General features: G+C 39.3%; 1 pseudogene; it reads right to left on the bottom strand.

Annotated features, from left to right (window-relative positions):
* Window positions 8,134–15,457, bottom strand: LOC102187131 (annotated as a pseudogene).

Genomic DNA, 17,994 nt, shown 5'->3' with positions numbered 1-17,994 from the left:
CCAACTCTCACATCTGTATATGACTACTGGACAAATCACAGCTATGACTATAAGAACAATTGTCAGCAAAGTGATGTCTAGGTTTGTCATAGCTTTCCTTCCAAGAAACAAGTGTCTTTTATTTTCATGGCCGCAGTCACCATCTGCAGTGATTCTGGGGGCCCAAGATACTAAAATCTGTCACTGCTTGCACATTTCCCCCTTCTATTTGCCATGGAGAAATGGAATCAGATGCCATGATCTTAGTTTTCTGAATGTTGAGTTTTAAGCCAGCTTTTTCACTCTCCTCTTTCACACCTCAACAGGATCTTTAGTTCCTCTTCAATTTCTGCCATTGGAGTCATATCATCTGTATATCTGATATTTTTGATATTTCTGCCAGAAGTATTAATGCCAGTTTATGATTCATTCAGCCTGACACTTCTTATGATGTACTCTAGTTAAATAAGCAGAGTATACTAGTTAAATAAGCAGAGTGATAATATACAGCTTTGTCATACTTCTTTCCCAATTTTGAAGCATTCTGTTGTTCCGTATCTGGCTCTAACTATTGATTCTTGACCTGCCTACTGGTTTCTCAGGAGACAGGTAAGGTAATCTAGAAGTCCCATATGTTTAAGAATTTTCCAGTTTGTTGTGATCCACATAATCAAAGGCTTTAGTGTAGTCAATGAAGCTGAAGTAGATGTTTTCTGGAACTCCCTCTTGTTTTCTCCATGATCTAATGAATGTTGGCAGTTTGACCTCTGGTTCCTCTGCCTTTTCTAAAGCCAGCTTGTACCTCTGGAAATTCTCAGTTTAGGTAGTACTGAAGGTCTAGCTTGAAGGATTTGGAATATAATCTTATTAGCATGTGAAATGAGTGCAGGTGTATGATAGTTTGAACATTCTTTGACATTGCCTTTTGGGATTGAAATGAAAACTGACCATTTCCAGTCCTGTGGCCACTGCTGCATTTTGCTGATCATCTTTTAGGATTTTAAATAGCTCAGCTAGAATTCCGTCACCTCCTCTAGTTTTGTTCACAGTAATTCTTCCTAAGACCCTCTTACTTCATACTCTAGGATGTCCAGTTTAAGGTGAATGACACACCATTGTGGTTATCTGGGTCATTAAGATCTTTTTCATGGAGTTCTGTGTATTTCTGCCACTTCTTCTTAATCTCTTCTTTTAGGTCTTTACTGTTTCTGTCTGTTATCATACTTATCCCTGCATAAAATGTTCTCTCGATATCTCCAGTTTTCTTGAAAAGATCTCTAATCTTTCCCATTCTGTTGTCTTCCTCTATTTCTTTGCATTATTTAGTTAAGAACGTCTTTTTATCTCTCTTTGCTCTTCTCTGGAACTCTGCATTCAGTTGAGTATATCTTTCCTTTTCTCCCTTGCCTTAACTTTTCTTCTTTCCTCGGCTATTTGCAAAGCCTTCGCAAACAACCACATTGCCTTCTTGCATTTCTTTTTCTTAGGGATGGTTTTGGTCAACACCTCCTATACAATATTATGAACCTCAGTCCATAGTTCAGGCACTCTGTATCAGATCTGATCTAAGGGCATATAGGAGTTCTAAGGGTATATAGAAGGTAAACCATAAACAATCTATTTTCATTCATTTAATGTGGTTCTTCAGGATACACTTGCCTTTAGTAAAATGAGGAATCCTGGATCCCTATATAATTATTGTCCTATTGTCATTATTTCCATCTCTTAGTGGAGTGGGTAGACTTCTATTGTGACTTTCAAAGCAGTGAATTTGAAACTCTTGTGGAAGTCACACTGTAATTTAATTCAATCACTTCCTTAAGTTCTTAGCACACTTTTCTTTCATGCTATAATATTTCATATTTGCATATGTTAAACACAAAAGGTTTTTTTTTTCTCTTTTTTTGGCCAGCTTTCAGTTCAGTTCAGTTGCTCAGTTGTGTCTGACCCCATGTTCCTTGTGACCCCATGAACTGAAGCATGCCAGGCTTCCCTGTCCATCACCATCTCCCTGAGCTTGCTGAAACTCATGTCTGTAGAGTCGATGATGCCATCCAAACATCTTATCCTCTGTCGTCCCCTTCTCCTGCCTTCAACCTTTCCCAGCATCAGGGTCTTTTCCAATGAGTCAGTTCTTTGTGTCAGTTTCAGTTCAGTTCAGTACAGTCACTCAGTCGTGTCCAACTCTTTGTGACCCCATGAATCGCAGCATGCCAGGCCTCCCTGTCCATCACCAACTCCCGGAGTTCACTCAGACTCATGTCCATCGAGTCAGTGATGCCATCCAGCCATCTCATCCTCTGTTGTCCCCTTTTTCTCCCACCCCCAATCCCTCCCAGCATCAGAGTCTTTTCCAATGAGTCAACTCTTCGCATGAGGTGGCCAAAGTACTGGAGTTTCAGCTTCAGCATCATTCCCTCCAAAGAAATCCCAGGGCTGATGTCCTTTAGAAAGGACTGGTTGGATTTCCTTGCAGTCCAAAGGACTCTAAAGAGTCTTCTCCAATACCACATTTCAAAAGCATCAATTCTTTGGCACTCAGCCTTCTTCACAGTCCAACTCTCACATCCATACATGACCACAGGAAAAACCATAGCCTTGACTAGGTGGACCTTAGTCGGCAAAGTAATGTCTTTGCTTTTCAATACGCTATCTAGGTTGGTCATAACTTTTCTTCCAAGGAGTAAGTGTCTTTTAATTTCATAGCTGCAGTTACCATCTGCAGTGATTTTGGAGCTCCCCAAAATAAAGTCTGACACTGTTTCTACTATTTCCCCATCTATTTCCCATGAAGTGATGGGACCAGATGCCATGACCTTCATTTTCTGAATGTTGAGCTTTGAGCCAACTTTTTCACTCTCCTTTTTTACTTTCATCAAGAGGCTTTTTAGTTCTTCTTCACTTTCTGCCATAAGGGTGGTGTCATCTGCATATCTAAGTTATTGATATTTCTCCTGGCAATCTTGATTCCAGCTTAGTGAAATATAATTCACATACCATACAATTCACCCATTTAAATTGTAAAAATAAATTATTTTAGTATATTCACAGAGTTGTTTAACTGTAACAACAACAAATTTTAGAACATTTTTATCACCCTCAAAACTAATCCCCTAATACCCATTAATCCATGTTGCATTTTCCTTCAGCAGCCCAAGTCCTAGGCAACAGCTATTCTATTATCTGTCTCTATAGATGATACTAGTCTGGACACTTCACATAATGAACTAATATAAGCTATGGTTTTTTTGTGACTGGCTTTTTTCATGTAGGATAAAGTTTTAAGATTATTCAATTGTGTAACATGTTTCAATACTTCATTTCTTTTTATTGCCAAATAATATACCATTATATAGACAGGATTTGGTTATTTTAATGCATGCCTTTTCAAACTGATTTAATTATTTTTTGACCATGTGAATCACAACAAACTACGGAAAATTCTGAAAGAGATGGGAATATGAGACCACCTTATCTGCCTTCTGTGAAATCTGTATGCAGGTCAAGGAGCAACAGAACTGGGCATGGAATAACAGACTGGTTCCAATTTGAAAAAGAGTATGTCAAGGCTGTATATTGTCACCCTGCTTATTTAACTTATATGCAGTGTACATTTGCAAAATACCAGGCTGGGTGAAGTACAAGCTGGAATCAAGATTGCTGGGAGAAATGCTAATAACCTCAGATATGCAGATGACACCACCCTTATGGCAGAAAGTGAAGAGGAACTAAAGAGCCCCTTGATGAAAGTAAAATAGGAGAGTGAAAAAGCTGACTTAAAGCTCATCATTCAAAAAATGAAGATCATAGCATCCAGTTCCATCACTTCATGGCAAATAGATGGGGAAACAATGGAAACAGTGAAAGACTTTATTTTCTTGGGATCTAAAATCACTGCAGATGGTGACTGCAGCCATGAAATTAAAAGATGCTTGCTCCTTGGAAGGAAAGCTATGACCAACCTAGACAGCATATTAAGAATGCATTTGAATCAGTTCTAATGAGGTGGATGATACTGGAGCCTATTATACAGAGAGAAGTAAGTCAGAAAGAAAAACACCAATACAGTATATTAACACACATATATATGGAATTTAGAAAGATGGTAACGATGACACTATATGAGAGAGATACAGATGTAAAGAACAGACTTTTGCACTCTGTGGGAGAAGGTGAGGGTGGGATGATTTGAAAGAATAGCATTGAAACATGTATATTATCATATGTGAAACAGATCTCCAGTCCAGGTTCCATGCATGAGACAGTGTGCTCAGGGCTGGTGCACAGAATGACCCTGAGGGATGGGATGAGGAGGGAGGTGGAAGTGAGGTTCAGGATGGGGAACACACATACACACATGGCTGATTCATGTGAATGTATGGCAGAAACCACCACAATTTGTAAAGTAATTAGCCTCCAATTAAAAAAAAAATATGGAGACACTCCTTTGCCAACAAAGGTCCATCTAGTTAAAGCTACAGTTTTTCTAGTAGTCAGTATGTATGTGAGACTTGGACCATAAAGAAAGCTGAGTGCCAAATAATTGATGCTTTTGAACAGTGGTGTTGGAGAAGAATCTTGAGAGTCCCTTGGACTGCAAGGAGTTCAAACCAACAAAGGAAATCACTTCTGAATTTTCACTGGAAGGACTGATGCTGAAGCTCTAATACTTTGGCCACACAATGTGAAGAACTGAGTCATTAGAAAAGACCCTGATGCTGGGAAAGATTGAAGGCAGGAGGAGAAGGGGATGACAGAGGATGAAATGATTGGATGGTATCACCAACTCGATGGACATGAGTATGAGCAAGTTCTGAAAGTTGGTGATATACCAGGAAGCCTGGTTGTGCTGCAGTCCATGGGGTTGCAAAGAGTCGAACACGACTGAGAAAATTAACTGAACTGATTTTTTAAAATCACCAATGTATATTTAAAGATTGGAAACCTTGAAATAATTTGTGCAATCTAGATTGACATCTACTCATCTTACATGCCCTGGCTCAACTGAATAAGATGTGACTGGAAAAAAAATGCCAGGAATAAGGAACATATAGATACAACATAATGGTATTAGTCCTTTTCTCACTGAAATTATTGTCAGCCATTTTTTTCTATTACTTGTTATCTACTGATATATACTTATCAATATTTTTAACAGAATATACTTCACTGTCAAATCCCAAAGTTTCATTCTCACAGAAAATATTTATTAGTCTGCTCATCTTTTATAGCTATTCAGACTAATATATCCATAATGCCATATCCTTATAATAAATATACTTACTAGCAATGTATTCTTGAACAATGGTACTTCTGTTGTTGAGAAAAATTCTGTAGAAATCAAGTAGCTAATTTTTATTTCCTCTGTCATATATATGTATGATGTGTAGCTATATACCATTTTCTCTTTCTCTCCAAATATATAAATATATGTTTATATATTCTTACATGCATATCTCATAATTTTTGTAAAATTTTAATATACCTCAATAGTCTAAACATACAGAAATGACATATATATATACATATATTTACACACACACATATATGTATCAGTGTGTGTGTATGACTATATCTGAAATTATGTCAGAATACAGGATTGATTTGGAAAGGTTTTTCAGCATTTATTTCTTCTTTAAATGAATTGCTCGTAACTCATCAAAATACTAAAAATACAGAGAGAGTATCCTGACCCTCTCAGCATCTGTTTTGGGCCAAGACAGAAAGTAGAAGTTATGAGATATATATGGTAAAATTACAGATTTTACTCTTTGGGATATTTTTTATTCTTAAATTGCAAACAGAATAGAAGAAAGGTGCAAAGGTATAAAAAGTCCAAACTATGAACCATAAGGTATTTCAAAGAAACTCAAAGTAACCAGAATAGATATGTGTAGATAAAATGCGTACATGCTGCTGCTAAATCGCTTCAGTCGTGTCCGACTCTGTGTGACCCCATAGACGGCAGCCCACCAGGCTCCCCCATCCCTGGGATTCTATACGCAAGAACACTGGAGTGGGTTGCCATTTCCTTCCCCAATGCATGAAAGTGGAAAGTGAAAGGGAAGTCGCTCAGTCATGTCCCTTAGCTTCCCCATGGACTGCAGCCTACCAAGCTCCTCCATCCACGGGATTTTCCAGGCAAGAGTACTGAAGTGGGCTGCCATTGCCTTCACATACATAGACATAAATCTTAGAGCAGAGAATTTTCCAGAACTGAGGGATAAGAATCCTTGATAAAATATAACTTCAGAAATCAAGTAAAAATATGTATAAGTACATACATAGAAGCTTTCTAGTAAGGGCTGCTCAATTATAGTCCATGATATATTAACTGAAAATGCAGAGAAAATAAGCTAAAAACATGTATTAAATATATCTAAATACAGAAAAAAATGAAATGACAAAGTTTTCCAATGCTACTGTAGAAGAGCATGATAATATTTACATCAAGTTTTAGAACAGAAAAATATATAAGCATTCCTTGATAAATTATAAAATTATGGCATCAGGATTATAAACAACAAATTATTCACAGAAGTTAATCCTAGGGTAATACGATTATGGAGTAGCTCAAAGAGGACTTTAACTTCATTTGTAATACTCTCATTCATTAAAAAGCATTAGAAAATTATGAAAGTGTGAAATCTTGGTAGTTGTACATAGGAGTCCATCAATCTCTATCATGTTCTGTGTTTAAAATTTCATTAGGAACAAAATCTTAGAAAACATTTGATAGAGTTTGGAGTGGTCCTTCCAAATCATGGCATCTTAGATCAGTTACTTGATCTTTCTGTGGTCCTGGTTCCTTACCTATAAAATAATCATACAAACTACACATCTGTAAAAAGAGCACTCTGAGGGTTATTGTACTATAATGTATAGTAATAAACTTGTAATAAATGTTAGAATCATCCTTCATAAGGATTAAACTATTTGTTATGCATGTGGCACCAGAGAAGCATAAATAACCAATTAGCCTGGAAGAAAAGCTATAACCAATCTGCTGCCGCTGCTGCTGCTAAGTCACTTCAGTCATGTCCGACTCTGTGTGACCCCATAGACGGCAGCCTATCAGGCTCCCCTATCCCTGGGATTCTCCAGGCAAGAACACTGGGGTGGGTTGCCATTTCCTTCTCCAATGTATGAAAGTGAAAAGTGAAAGTGAAGTCGTTCAGTTGTGTCCAACTCTTAGCAACCCCATGGACTGCAGCCTACCAGGCTCGTCCGTCCATGGGATTTTCCAGGCAAGCAGAGATATTACTTTGCCAACACAGGTCCATCTAGTCAAAGCTATGGTTTTTCCAGTAGTCATGTGTGGATGTGAGAGATGGACCATAAGAAAGCTGAGCATGGAAGAATTGATTCTTTTGAACTGTGGTGTTGGAGAAGACTCTTGAAAGTCCCTTGGACTGCAAGGAGATCCGACCAGTCCATCCTAAGGGAAATCAGCCCTGAATATTCATTGGAAGGACTGATGCTGAAGCTGAAACTCCAATACTTTGGCCACCTGATGCAAAGGACAGACTCATTGGAAAAGACCCTGATGCTGGGAAAGATTGAAGGCAGGAAGAGAAGGGAATGACAGAGGATAAGATGGTTGAATGGCATTACTGACTGAATGGACATGAGTTTGAGAAAGCTCAGGGAGTTGGTGACAGACAGGGAAGCCTGGCATCCTGCAGTCCATAGGGTGGCAAAGAGTCAGACAAGACTGAGCAACTGAACTGACTGAGCAAGTAGGAAGCAAGGCTTTACCTGAAAAATCATATAAAAAGTCAGATGAATGATGCAATTCTTACATGAATATATATTTAAATATAAAAAATTGAGACAATAAGTTATTGCCAAAGTATAAGATGATACTGAGTATATTGTATACTATAAGCTGAATCTTTCTGGCCAAAAATTTGTATTTTAAATCCTAATTCTTAATATGAAGGTAATAGGAGTGGAAGCTTTGGGAAGTTATTAGATCAGGAGGACAGTCCTCATGAAAATAATTGTGTGTGTGTGTGTCAGTTGCTCAGTCCCAACTCTTTGCGACCCCATGGACTGTAGCCTGACAGGCTCCTCTGTCCGTGGAATTCTCCAGGCGAGAATACTGGAGTGGGTTGCCATTTCCTTCTCCAAGGAATCTTCCTGATCCAAGGATCAAAGGCGGGTCTCCTTGTAGATGGCCAGGTCGATGCCCACGTAGGGGATGATGCCCAGAATGTTGGGCAGGTAGGTAGCCATTGTAGAAGGCACAGGGCCCTTCTCGGTCCAGAATCTGCTGCACACAGTCCAGCAGCCTCTTATAAAGGCCCTTTCTGCGAAGGGTCAGCCACGTCTTCAGCACCTACATGGCGGTAGATGATAGTTTGGGATGTGGCACCAGCCAGGAGGCCAGCCACAAAGTTCTCCTGCACGTGAAGTGTCTCCTGTTGCCCTTGAATGGTCCTCTTGATCTGCTCATAGGCCATGAACGACTCAGGTGCAATCTTGAGCACATTAATCCTGTCGCCACACCACAGGGAGCGCTGCCCCACTCTTGGATCATGCTCCCTCTGGGGGGCCCCCAGGATGTTCAGCCATTTGGTCTTGGAGGCGTGGATCTTCATGAAGACCTTGAGGCAGTCTAGAGGGGCTGTGCCTCTCCTGGACATGGCACCTGCCACTGCGCCCACCACCAGCAGCTTCCATCACTTGCCAGTCAGCTTCTCCTGCTCCAAGAACTCATTCAGGATGGTCAGGCACTCACCAATATCCAGGACCATGAAATGCTTCCAGAAATACAGCACGTCTTCCATGTTCTCCAGTGAATGCAACAAGAAGTGGTCACGCCACTCCTGCCAGTCAATGGTAATGGTACTATCATGCCTCTGCTCTGTGCAGGATTTTCTCTGCCTGCTCCAGCTAGTTGGAAATGCCCAGGGCTCGGAAATTCTGCTGGATCTCAGAGACATCGACCTGACCATCCTGATCGCAGTCCAGACTGTGGAACCGAAGTAGAAGGCACCGTTCCTATTCCTGCAGGTAGAGGATAAACTCCTCCAGGTCAAGGCCGCCACCTGGGACAATGTCACCCTCAGGGAAGATGCCCTGTTGGGCGCTGCAGTCCGGGTCGCCCCTGCAGAGCCAGCCCAGCCCAGGTGCAACCCGCAGATGTCCACGCAACCAACCCTGTTACTGTCCAGCCCCTTAAAGAGGTGACCCCAGTGCTGACGCTGCTTGGCATCACCTGCATGGCTCTCGCCTGCAGCTGGGAGGGGAGGCCAGCAGCCCTGGCCTCAGCAGTGGCTTGACGGCTTCCCTCTCCCCTACCCATCCCCAGGCCCTGCAGGCCCCAGCACTGACTGCCCAGGCTCTGGCTCTTGTAGGAAACCGTGACTCCTACAAGTGCAGGAATGGGATTAATGAATGATATCGGTTCAGTTCAGTTCAGTTGCTCAGTCATGTCCAACTCTTTCACGACCCCATGGACCGCAGTACGCCAGGCCTCCCTGTCCATCACCAACTCCCGGAGTCCACCCAAACCCATGTCCATTGAGTCGGTGATGCCATCCAACCATCTCATCTGATCAGTGACCTTATAATAGAGACCTAGACTTCCCAGGTTGCTCACTGGTAAAGAATCCACCTGCCAAGTAGGAGACTCTGGTCGATTCCTGGGTCAGGAAGATTACCCGGAGAAGGAAAGGGCAACCCACTCCAGTATTCTTGTCTGGGAAATCCCACACAGAGAAGAGCCTCGTAGTCTCCAGTCCATGGGGTTGCAAGAGTCAGACATGACTTAGCAGTCTAAACAACAACCACCGCAAGCTCTCCTTCCTGGTTCACAGGGCCACTTCTCACTATGTTTTTCCACAGTAGAAAGGTCAGTGGAGTCCTCTGGGTCTCTGTTCTTGTTGTTTGGTCTGCTAAGTCATGTCTGCCTCTTTTGTGACCCCATGGACTGTAGCCTTCCAGGTTCCCCTGTCCATGGGATTCCCAGGCAAGAGTATTGTGGTGGAGTGGGTTGCCATTTTCTTCTCCAGGCATGTCCCAGACCCAGGGATCAAATCCACCTCTCATACATTGGCAGGCGGATTCTCTACCACTAAGCCTAAGGAGAGGCTTACTAGATATTGAATCTCCTGGCTCCTTCATCTTGGATTTCCCAGGCTCCAGAACTGTGAGCGAGATGTTTCTATTGTTAATAAGCCATCTAGTCTATGGTATTGTTATAATATCCTGAATGGACTAAGGTATTACTATGTGAACAAAATAGATTTCTCTATTTTCCCTATTAATTTAAAATAAAACAAAAAATTTTGTATTCTTCTGTGGACTGAGCCTATGCATTCCTTTTTTCTGGTGACATATGAAATGTGAAGATAAAGAATATAGGATGCTTATCATATCTATTGTATTTATTTCATATACTGCAGTTTTTTTGTTTTGTTTTGAACAATTGTTCTCACTCCTTGGGTCTAATATTTCACAAGCATAGCTTAGAACATGAAATTCTGCAGCATTTGTTCATTATGAACAAATGCCTACTTATGAATTCTTGTCTCAGAAGCTAATTTAATTGGTGAATTTCAACTACTATTGCTTATTTCACACTTCAGTAGGTAAAGATGCATTAATAATCGAAGTTTCAAACTGTAATTAACATTAGCTTTAGGCTCCTGACAATGAAATGATTACATTTTAATATATGGGTTGATAAAGTTAATCTAACATATGAATAAACAGCAAAAATAACTTACATTTACTCTTTCTCTGCAAATTGATACATGTATTTGCATGTTATAAGGCATGGAAAATAAGTTAATGCTGAAGAAAAAGTTACAGGCTGTCAATACAATTCTTGAATGTAATCAATTCAATGTACGACAATGAATTTGAAATATTTCAACAAAAACCTTATTTTTCTTGAAAAAAATCAAAAGATACTTTTCACCTTACTTGATTTTCTTTCACTGTTTTATAAGTTTATATCTTATTTACTCTGCTCTTAACTGAATTGATTACTTTATAAAGCTTCCTAAATAATTAATTTGTGTACTGACATCTTGTTTTTAATCATAGAATACCATACAGTCTGAATGCATTTGCCTGGTGTTATATTGCGATGCTAGTGGTAAAGAACACACCTCCATTGTAGGAGATGTAAAGAGACTTGAGTTTGACCTGTGGGTCAGGAAGATCCCGTGGAGGAAGGCATAGCAACCCACTCGAGTAATTTTGCCTGGACAATCCTTTGGACAGAGGAGCCTGGTAGCTCCAGTACATAGGCTCTCAAAGAGTCAGACACGACTAAAGAGATTTAGTATGCACACGTATTACCTTTATGTTGAAAAAAACTATATTCATGATATAGTATCAATTGAATGCGGAAAACACTTTTCTTGAATGGTATTTTGTGGAACTTTCCATAATATTTAAGAAATTAATAGTGTTTAGAATGGTACAAAATATAAATAATTGAGGTTGTTAAATGTGGTGCTTTAACATCTCCTAATAGTTCACAGCTTCAGGTGCACAAGAACAGAATAACAGCCTAACTTGTTTTCCAGATAGGATTCATTGCCCAGAACTCTAGAATACATCAGTTCTTTTGACATATCCAAATGTGTACACCTTATAGTTTTTAAAGACTCGGCTGGCCTTTGAAACAAAGTCAAAGAAATAGACTGAATTAGCTAAACATTTGGGTTAAATTCCTACTCTGATCTCAGATGTTAGATTACAGAGCTAAGAAAAGAAGCTTTTTTATTTCCTGTACCAAATTGTACTCATTACGAAAACAAATTCAGAGTTACCTGCAGATTTTGAAATCTATATTCTTTGCCCTCTGGTCATGGCTAGCATTCTACATCAAATTGAGACTTAAAGAAGAAACTCATCAGACACCTAGTAGTCATCAGGAACTTGATGGAGACTTGAGCAAAGGTAATTTTGTGTCCATGCTCATGTCTGACTCTTTGTGACTTGATGGACTGTACCCACAAGGCTCCTCTGTGTATGGAACTTTCCAGGCAAGAAAGGTAATTTTATTTAATCCTAATAATAAACTTGTAAAATAATACCTTATATTTCAAATAAAAACACTAAATTTCTGAAAAGTTAAGTGATTTGCCTCCACGACAGAAAAGGAATCTGAAGGCATTTTCTAATTTTAAGTCATGTTGTTTCTATGCTTAAAGAAATTATACATGGTATATAAAAATTTATATAGTGCTATATGCTTCCTGACCTGCATATAGGTTTCTTAAGCGGCAGGTCAGGTGGTCTCGTATTCCCATCTCTCTCAGAATTTTCCAGAGTTTGTTGTGATCCACACAGTCAAAGGCTTTGGCATAGTCAATAAAGCAGAAATAGATGTTTTTCTGGAACTCTCTTGCTTTTTCCATGATCCAGTGGATGTTGGCAATTTGATCTCTGGTTCCTCTGCCTTTTCTAAAACCAGCTTGAACATCTGGAATTTCACAGTTCACGTATTGCTGAAGCCTGGCTTGGAGAATTTTGAGCATTAGTTTACTAGCATGTGAGATGAGTGCAACTGTGCGATGGTTTGAGCATTCTTTGGCATTGCCTTTCTTTGGGATTGGAATGAAAACTGACCTTCTCCAGTCCTGTGGTCACTGCTGAGTTTTCCAAATGTGCTGGCATATTGAGTGCAGCACTTTCACAGCATCATCTTTCAGGATCTGAAATAGCTCAAATCAAGCCTGAGAAACACTGAGCTGGAAGAAGCACAAGCTGGAATCAAGATTGCCGGGAGAAATATCAATCAACTCAGATATGCAGATGACACCACCCTTATGGCAGAAAGTGAAGAGGAACTAAAAAGCCTCTTGATGAAAGTGAAAGAGGAGAGTGAAAAAGTTGGCTTAAAGCTCAACATTCAGAAAACGAAGGTCATGGCATCTGGTCCCATCGCTTCATGGGAAATAGATGAGGAAACAGTGGAAACAGTGTCAGACTATTTTTGGGGGCTCCAAAATCACTGCAGATGGTGACTGCAGCCATGAAATTAAAAGACACTTACTCCTTGGCAGAAAAGTTATGACCAACCTAGATAGCATATGGGAGGGAGGTGGGAGGGGGGTTCATGTTTGGGAACGCATGTACACCCGTGGTGGATCCATGTCAATGTATGGCAAAACCAATACAGTATTGTAAAGTAAAATAAAGTAAAAATAAAAATTAAAAAAAAAAAAGATTCCAACTAAAAAAAAATAAATAAATAAAATAAAAGCAAAGACATTACTTTGCCAACAAAGGTCCATCTAGTCAAGGCTATGGTTTTTCCTGTGGTCATGTATGGATGTGAGAGTTGGACTGTGAAGAAGGCTGAGCGCTGAAGAATTGATGCTTTTGAACTGTGTTGTTGGAGAAGACTCTTGAGAGTCCCTTGGACTGTAAGATCCAACCAGTTCATTCTGAAGTAGATCAGCCCTGGTATTTCTTTGGAGGGAATGATGCTGAAGCTGATACTCCAGTACTTTGGCCACCTCATGTGAAGAGTTGACTCATTGGAAAAGACTCTGATGGCTGGGAGGGATTGGGGGCAGGAGGAGAAGGGGACGACAGAAGATGAGATGGCTGGATGGCATCACTGACTTGATGGGCGTGGGTCTGAGTGAACTCCGGGAGTTGGTGATGGACAGGGAGGCCTGGCGTGCTGCAATTCATGGGGTCGCAAAGAGTCAGACACGCCACTGAGTGTCCGAACTGAACTAAACTGATATGCCCAGTACTTTTCTAAATGCATTATATGGATCTTTCAAATGAGGACTCCAAAATCCAGAGAAGTTAAACAATTTATACACTTTTGACAACTGGTAAAGAGATGGAGATCTTGATTTGACTCCAGGTTTGTGGTGCTCCTGACAACACATTCCTACCTTCTACAATTTGGAACAAGTACACGTATCATTTTTATTTAAATATATGATTATTATTTGGGATTTCCCTGGCAGCTCAAAAGGTAAAGAAACTGCCTGCAGTGCAAGAGAATGGGGATCAGTCTCTGGATTGGGAAGATCCCCTGAAGAAGGAAATAGCTACCCACTCCAGTGTTCTTGACTGGAGAATTCCATGGTCAGAGGAGCCTGGTGGGCTACAGTCCATGAGGTCACAAAGAGTCAGACACAACTGAGCGGCTAACACACACACATGATTATTATTATACCTAATGTCATGAGTGAGAGAATAATAAGAGTCACTCTTCTTCATCCCAAAATGATAGTGAATGTGCATTAGACTGAAGATGGTTTCCTTCTTTTATTATTTTTTGCGTTAGCCATGTTGATTGCATAATATCAATGTCCCAGCATTATACTCTTTCAGATTTATTTCTTAAGTGTCAGATTGATCTCTTTTGTTAACTTTTAAGATAATCTCGCCAGATGGCATTAAGAATACATTAATTAAATTAGGAGTTATAATAAAGATATAAATATTTTTTATCCCCAGGAAGGCTTAACATTTCATTCCCTTTCTTGTATTTGTGTTCAATAATCCCAAATGTCATGAATAATTACATGCAGTTATTTTAAAAAATACTCTGTTGAGATAGAAAATCTACCAGATGCTATTATAATCACTGCTTCTTGCAGTTTAAATTTTAGGCAATTGTTTGGAGACAAGTTAAAACAAAACGGACATTTGTTTTATTGAAACTAGTTGTTATGTGTTATATTTGTGTTCAGATATCTAGCGTTATGTGCCAACTGTTTTTCTTCAATCTTCTTACATGGTGACTAGCAATAATTTTAAACAAAATCAATCTTGGTTGTTAGTCTTAATGACTAACCAGAAACGTATGAAATATCTGATGAGACTGTGGCTTGGAAATGCCATGGTCCTGTCCTATAAAGATATTCTTCAATGGATGGAATAATATATTAATTTCACAAACAAAACAACCAGAGTAACTCATCATGTGACATCCCCACTTTAATCTTTCTTACTTGGGTTTTGAGATTGCCACAATGACTGAGTTGCCAAGTACTGATTCTGCAACCTCGCTCCAGAGAATCTTATACTCCATAAGGATAGTAGTTGGCTGAAGAGCAGAAGCATCAGGCCAGGGAGCAGCTCATCACAGAGCGCGTGGCCAAGATGCCACAGATGATTGAGAATCATCAGGCTCACCTGCAGATGGTGTTAAAAAATAAAACCTCACAGGCCTCACTTCCAGAGAATCTGAATTAGTAGGAACCATAATTTTCAACAAGCACCCCCTTTTACTGCTCCCAGGGCTTTTCCTAATGCAGGTAATGCACAACTCTTGCTCTGAGAAATAACATATAGGATCATGAGGCAAGCGAGGCATCAGAATTACACAGGGAATGATTTGAGCATTTGCACGTCCAAGTACATAAATACCTTCATAGAGTTCCACAGCAGATTTCTGCAGATTATCTCTGAATGAGAAGAACTGATCCACATGATTGAAGTTACTCATAACTATCATCAGAGACACAAACCCTTCATCCATTTCTTCTCCCTCCTCCTCCTCTCTTTCCACTTTTGTTGTTGTTGTTGTTAAGGATTATCTTGTTAAACAGTGCCTCAGTGTTGCTGTTTTGGGTTTGTTTTTTTTCTTCAGGAGGCTCTGAAGAACATAAAAACATCCTCGTGTTTATATAAACAGTGACTGATGACAGGATTTTGAATGCCAATTTTTTTTTTTTGCTTTGGCACAATGCTTGTAGAAGACAAGTGGTCTTTATCATTAATTCAGAGACTATTCAGCACAGTATTAATATTCTTGATAGTTGATACATAGAATTAATTTTTCAGGCAGCAAAGATTCTAACAAAATTATAAATCCAATCTCTAACTCCGACCTTCTCCACCACAATATGAATGGAAAAGGGCACCTGTTCTCATTATGATCTTTAGACTGTCATCATCAGGGCTAATTCTAATGTTACACTATGGATGATGAGTAGTTGAAATCCAATTTGAATGCATAATACCACATTTAATTTACAGTACCACCTGTCAATAAGAAATAGACTGAGGCATATCTTCTGAGATATCCATAGGGAATATTCAATTATAATTAACCTTCCTATTTTTGTTAAATCTTTGTCATGAAATGGATTGTTTGTGCCATTTCTTATTCTTATAACAATCTGTCACTAGAAAGAATTTGAATTTTAATCTAATATTCTCCGAGAAATACAATAGAGGATGTTTCTTTTAATCTCCTCAGTACCACTATCACTTGTCTATTTAATTTCTTTTCCATAGGTTAATTATGACTAAGGTTGTGATCTTTGTGCAGATGTATATTTCTTTGACAGACTGTGGAAAATTATTTTCTGCAAACCATATTGAGTACAATATATGGCAAATGGGACATTTCATTTTTCTACTTTAATATTAGTAAGAAGAAAAAGGATAATTTTAGTTAAAATGAGGCAATTGAGAGCATATGAATGCATGCTTTCCTGTGGATAACTTTATAAAACTAGTTTTAAGCAGTAATTAACTACTATATGTAACCTCAAAATCATTAAAATAATATATATATATAACCTCTAAACAATATTAAATTAAGAAAATAGTTTTTACATAAATTTAGGCACTAGATTTAGGAGTGTATCTTTTATTGAGTCAACTTATTGACAAACGGCATTATGGACTTGATGAACATGAGTTTGAGCAATCACCAGGAGTTGGTGATAGAAAGGGAAGCATGGCATGCTGCAGTCCATGGGGTCACAAAGAGTTGGACACAACTGAGCAACTGAGAGAGACTGACAACTGAAATTTTTGTTTATTTTTTTCTTTCTCTTTTTCATCATAATTGGCAAACTTAAAGAGACTATAGCACTCTCTTAGCCTGAATGTTTTAGAGATACCCACAAGTCTATCTTGTCTTTTTACTCATGAGGGAACAAGAGTTAAAAGAGCAGAAGCCTTGTTTACATCTCAAGAGGCCTTCTCTTCCTAAGTACAACGTAGGAGATGTGTGTCAACCAACTCTTTGGCAAGCAGGAGGCTGGATTTTTCAAGCAGGCAGGTTTTACAGACACAGACTTATCTATATCCTTTCTCTGGAACTGGATGCACTTGAGCAAGCTAACAGGCATTTCTGAGGCTTAGTTGTGCTGGTTTCTTAAAAGTAAAATAGGGCTAATAATACTGAGTTTGAGGAAACTCTGGGAGATGTTAAAGGACTGGGAGGCTCGGCATCCTACAGTCCATGGGGTCACAAAGAGTGAGACATGACTAAGTGACTGAATAACAACAATAATAATACTAAGCACAGAGAACAGTGTAAGGTTTATATGTGATTATGGATCTGGTACCAAGAAAGCACCCAAAACAGGTAGCTAATATTTTGCTTCTGTCTTACAAATATTTTAATTCTAAATTTGTAAAATGATTGGAGTAGATCTTTCAAGTGTTCTTGAAGGGAAGTAAACAGAACCAAACAGTGGATCACAACAAACTGTGGAAAATTTTTAGAGATGGGAATACCAGATCACCTGATCTGCCTCCTGAGAAATTTGTATGTAGGTCAGGAAGCAACAGTTAGAACTGGACAAGGAGCAACAGACTGGTTTCAAATCAGGAAAGGAGTATACCAAGGCTATATATTGTCGCCCTGCTTATTTAACTTAAATGCAGAGTGCAGCGTGAGAAATGCTGGGCTGGAAGAAGCACAAGATGGAATCAAGATTACAGGGAGAAATATCAATCACCTCAGATATGCAGATAACAACATGCTTATGGCAGAAAGCGAAGGAGAACTAAAGAGCCTCTTGATAAAAGTGAAAAAGGAGAGTGAAAAAGTTGGCTTAAAACTCAACATTCAGAAAACTAAGATCATAGCATCTTCTCCCATCACTTCATGGCAAATAGATGAGGAAACAATGGAAACAGTGATAGACTTTATTTAGGGGGGCTCCAAAATCACTGCAGCCATAAAATTAAAAGACACTTGCTCCTTGGAAGAAAAGGTATGACCAACCTAGACAGCATATTAAAAAGCAGAGACATTATTTTGCCAACAAAGTT

Source organism: Capra hircus, chromosome 7 (genome assembly GCF_001704415.2).
Source record: "Capra hircus breed San Clemente chromosome 7, ASM170441v1, whole genome shotgun sequence".
In the NCBI taxonomy this organism is placed as follows: domain Eukaryota; kingdom Metazoa; phylum Chordata; class Mammalia; order Artiodactyla; family Bovidae; genus Capra; species Capra hircus.
The sequence above is the reverse complement of the archived record's forward strand: the minus strand, read 5'-3'. Positions and strand labels throughout refer to the sequence as shown.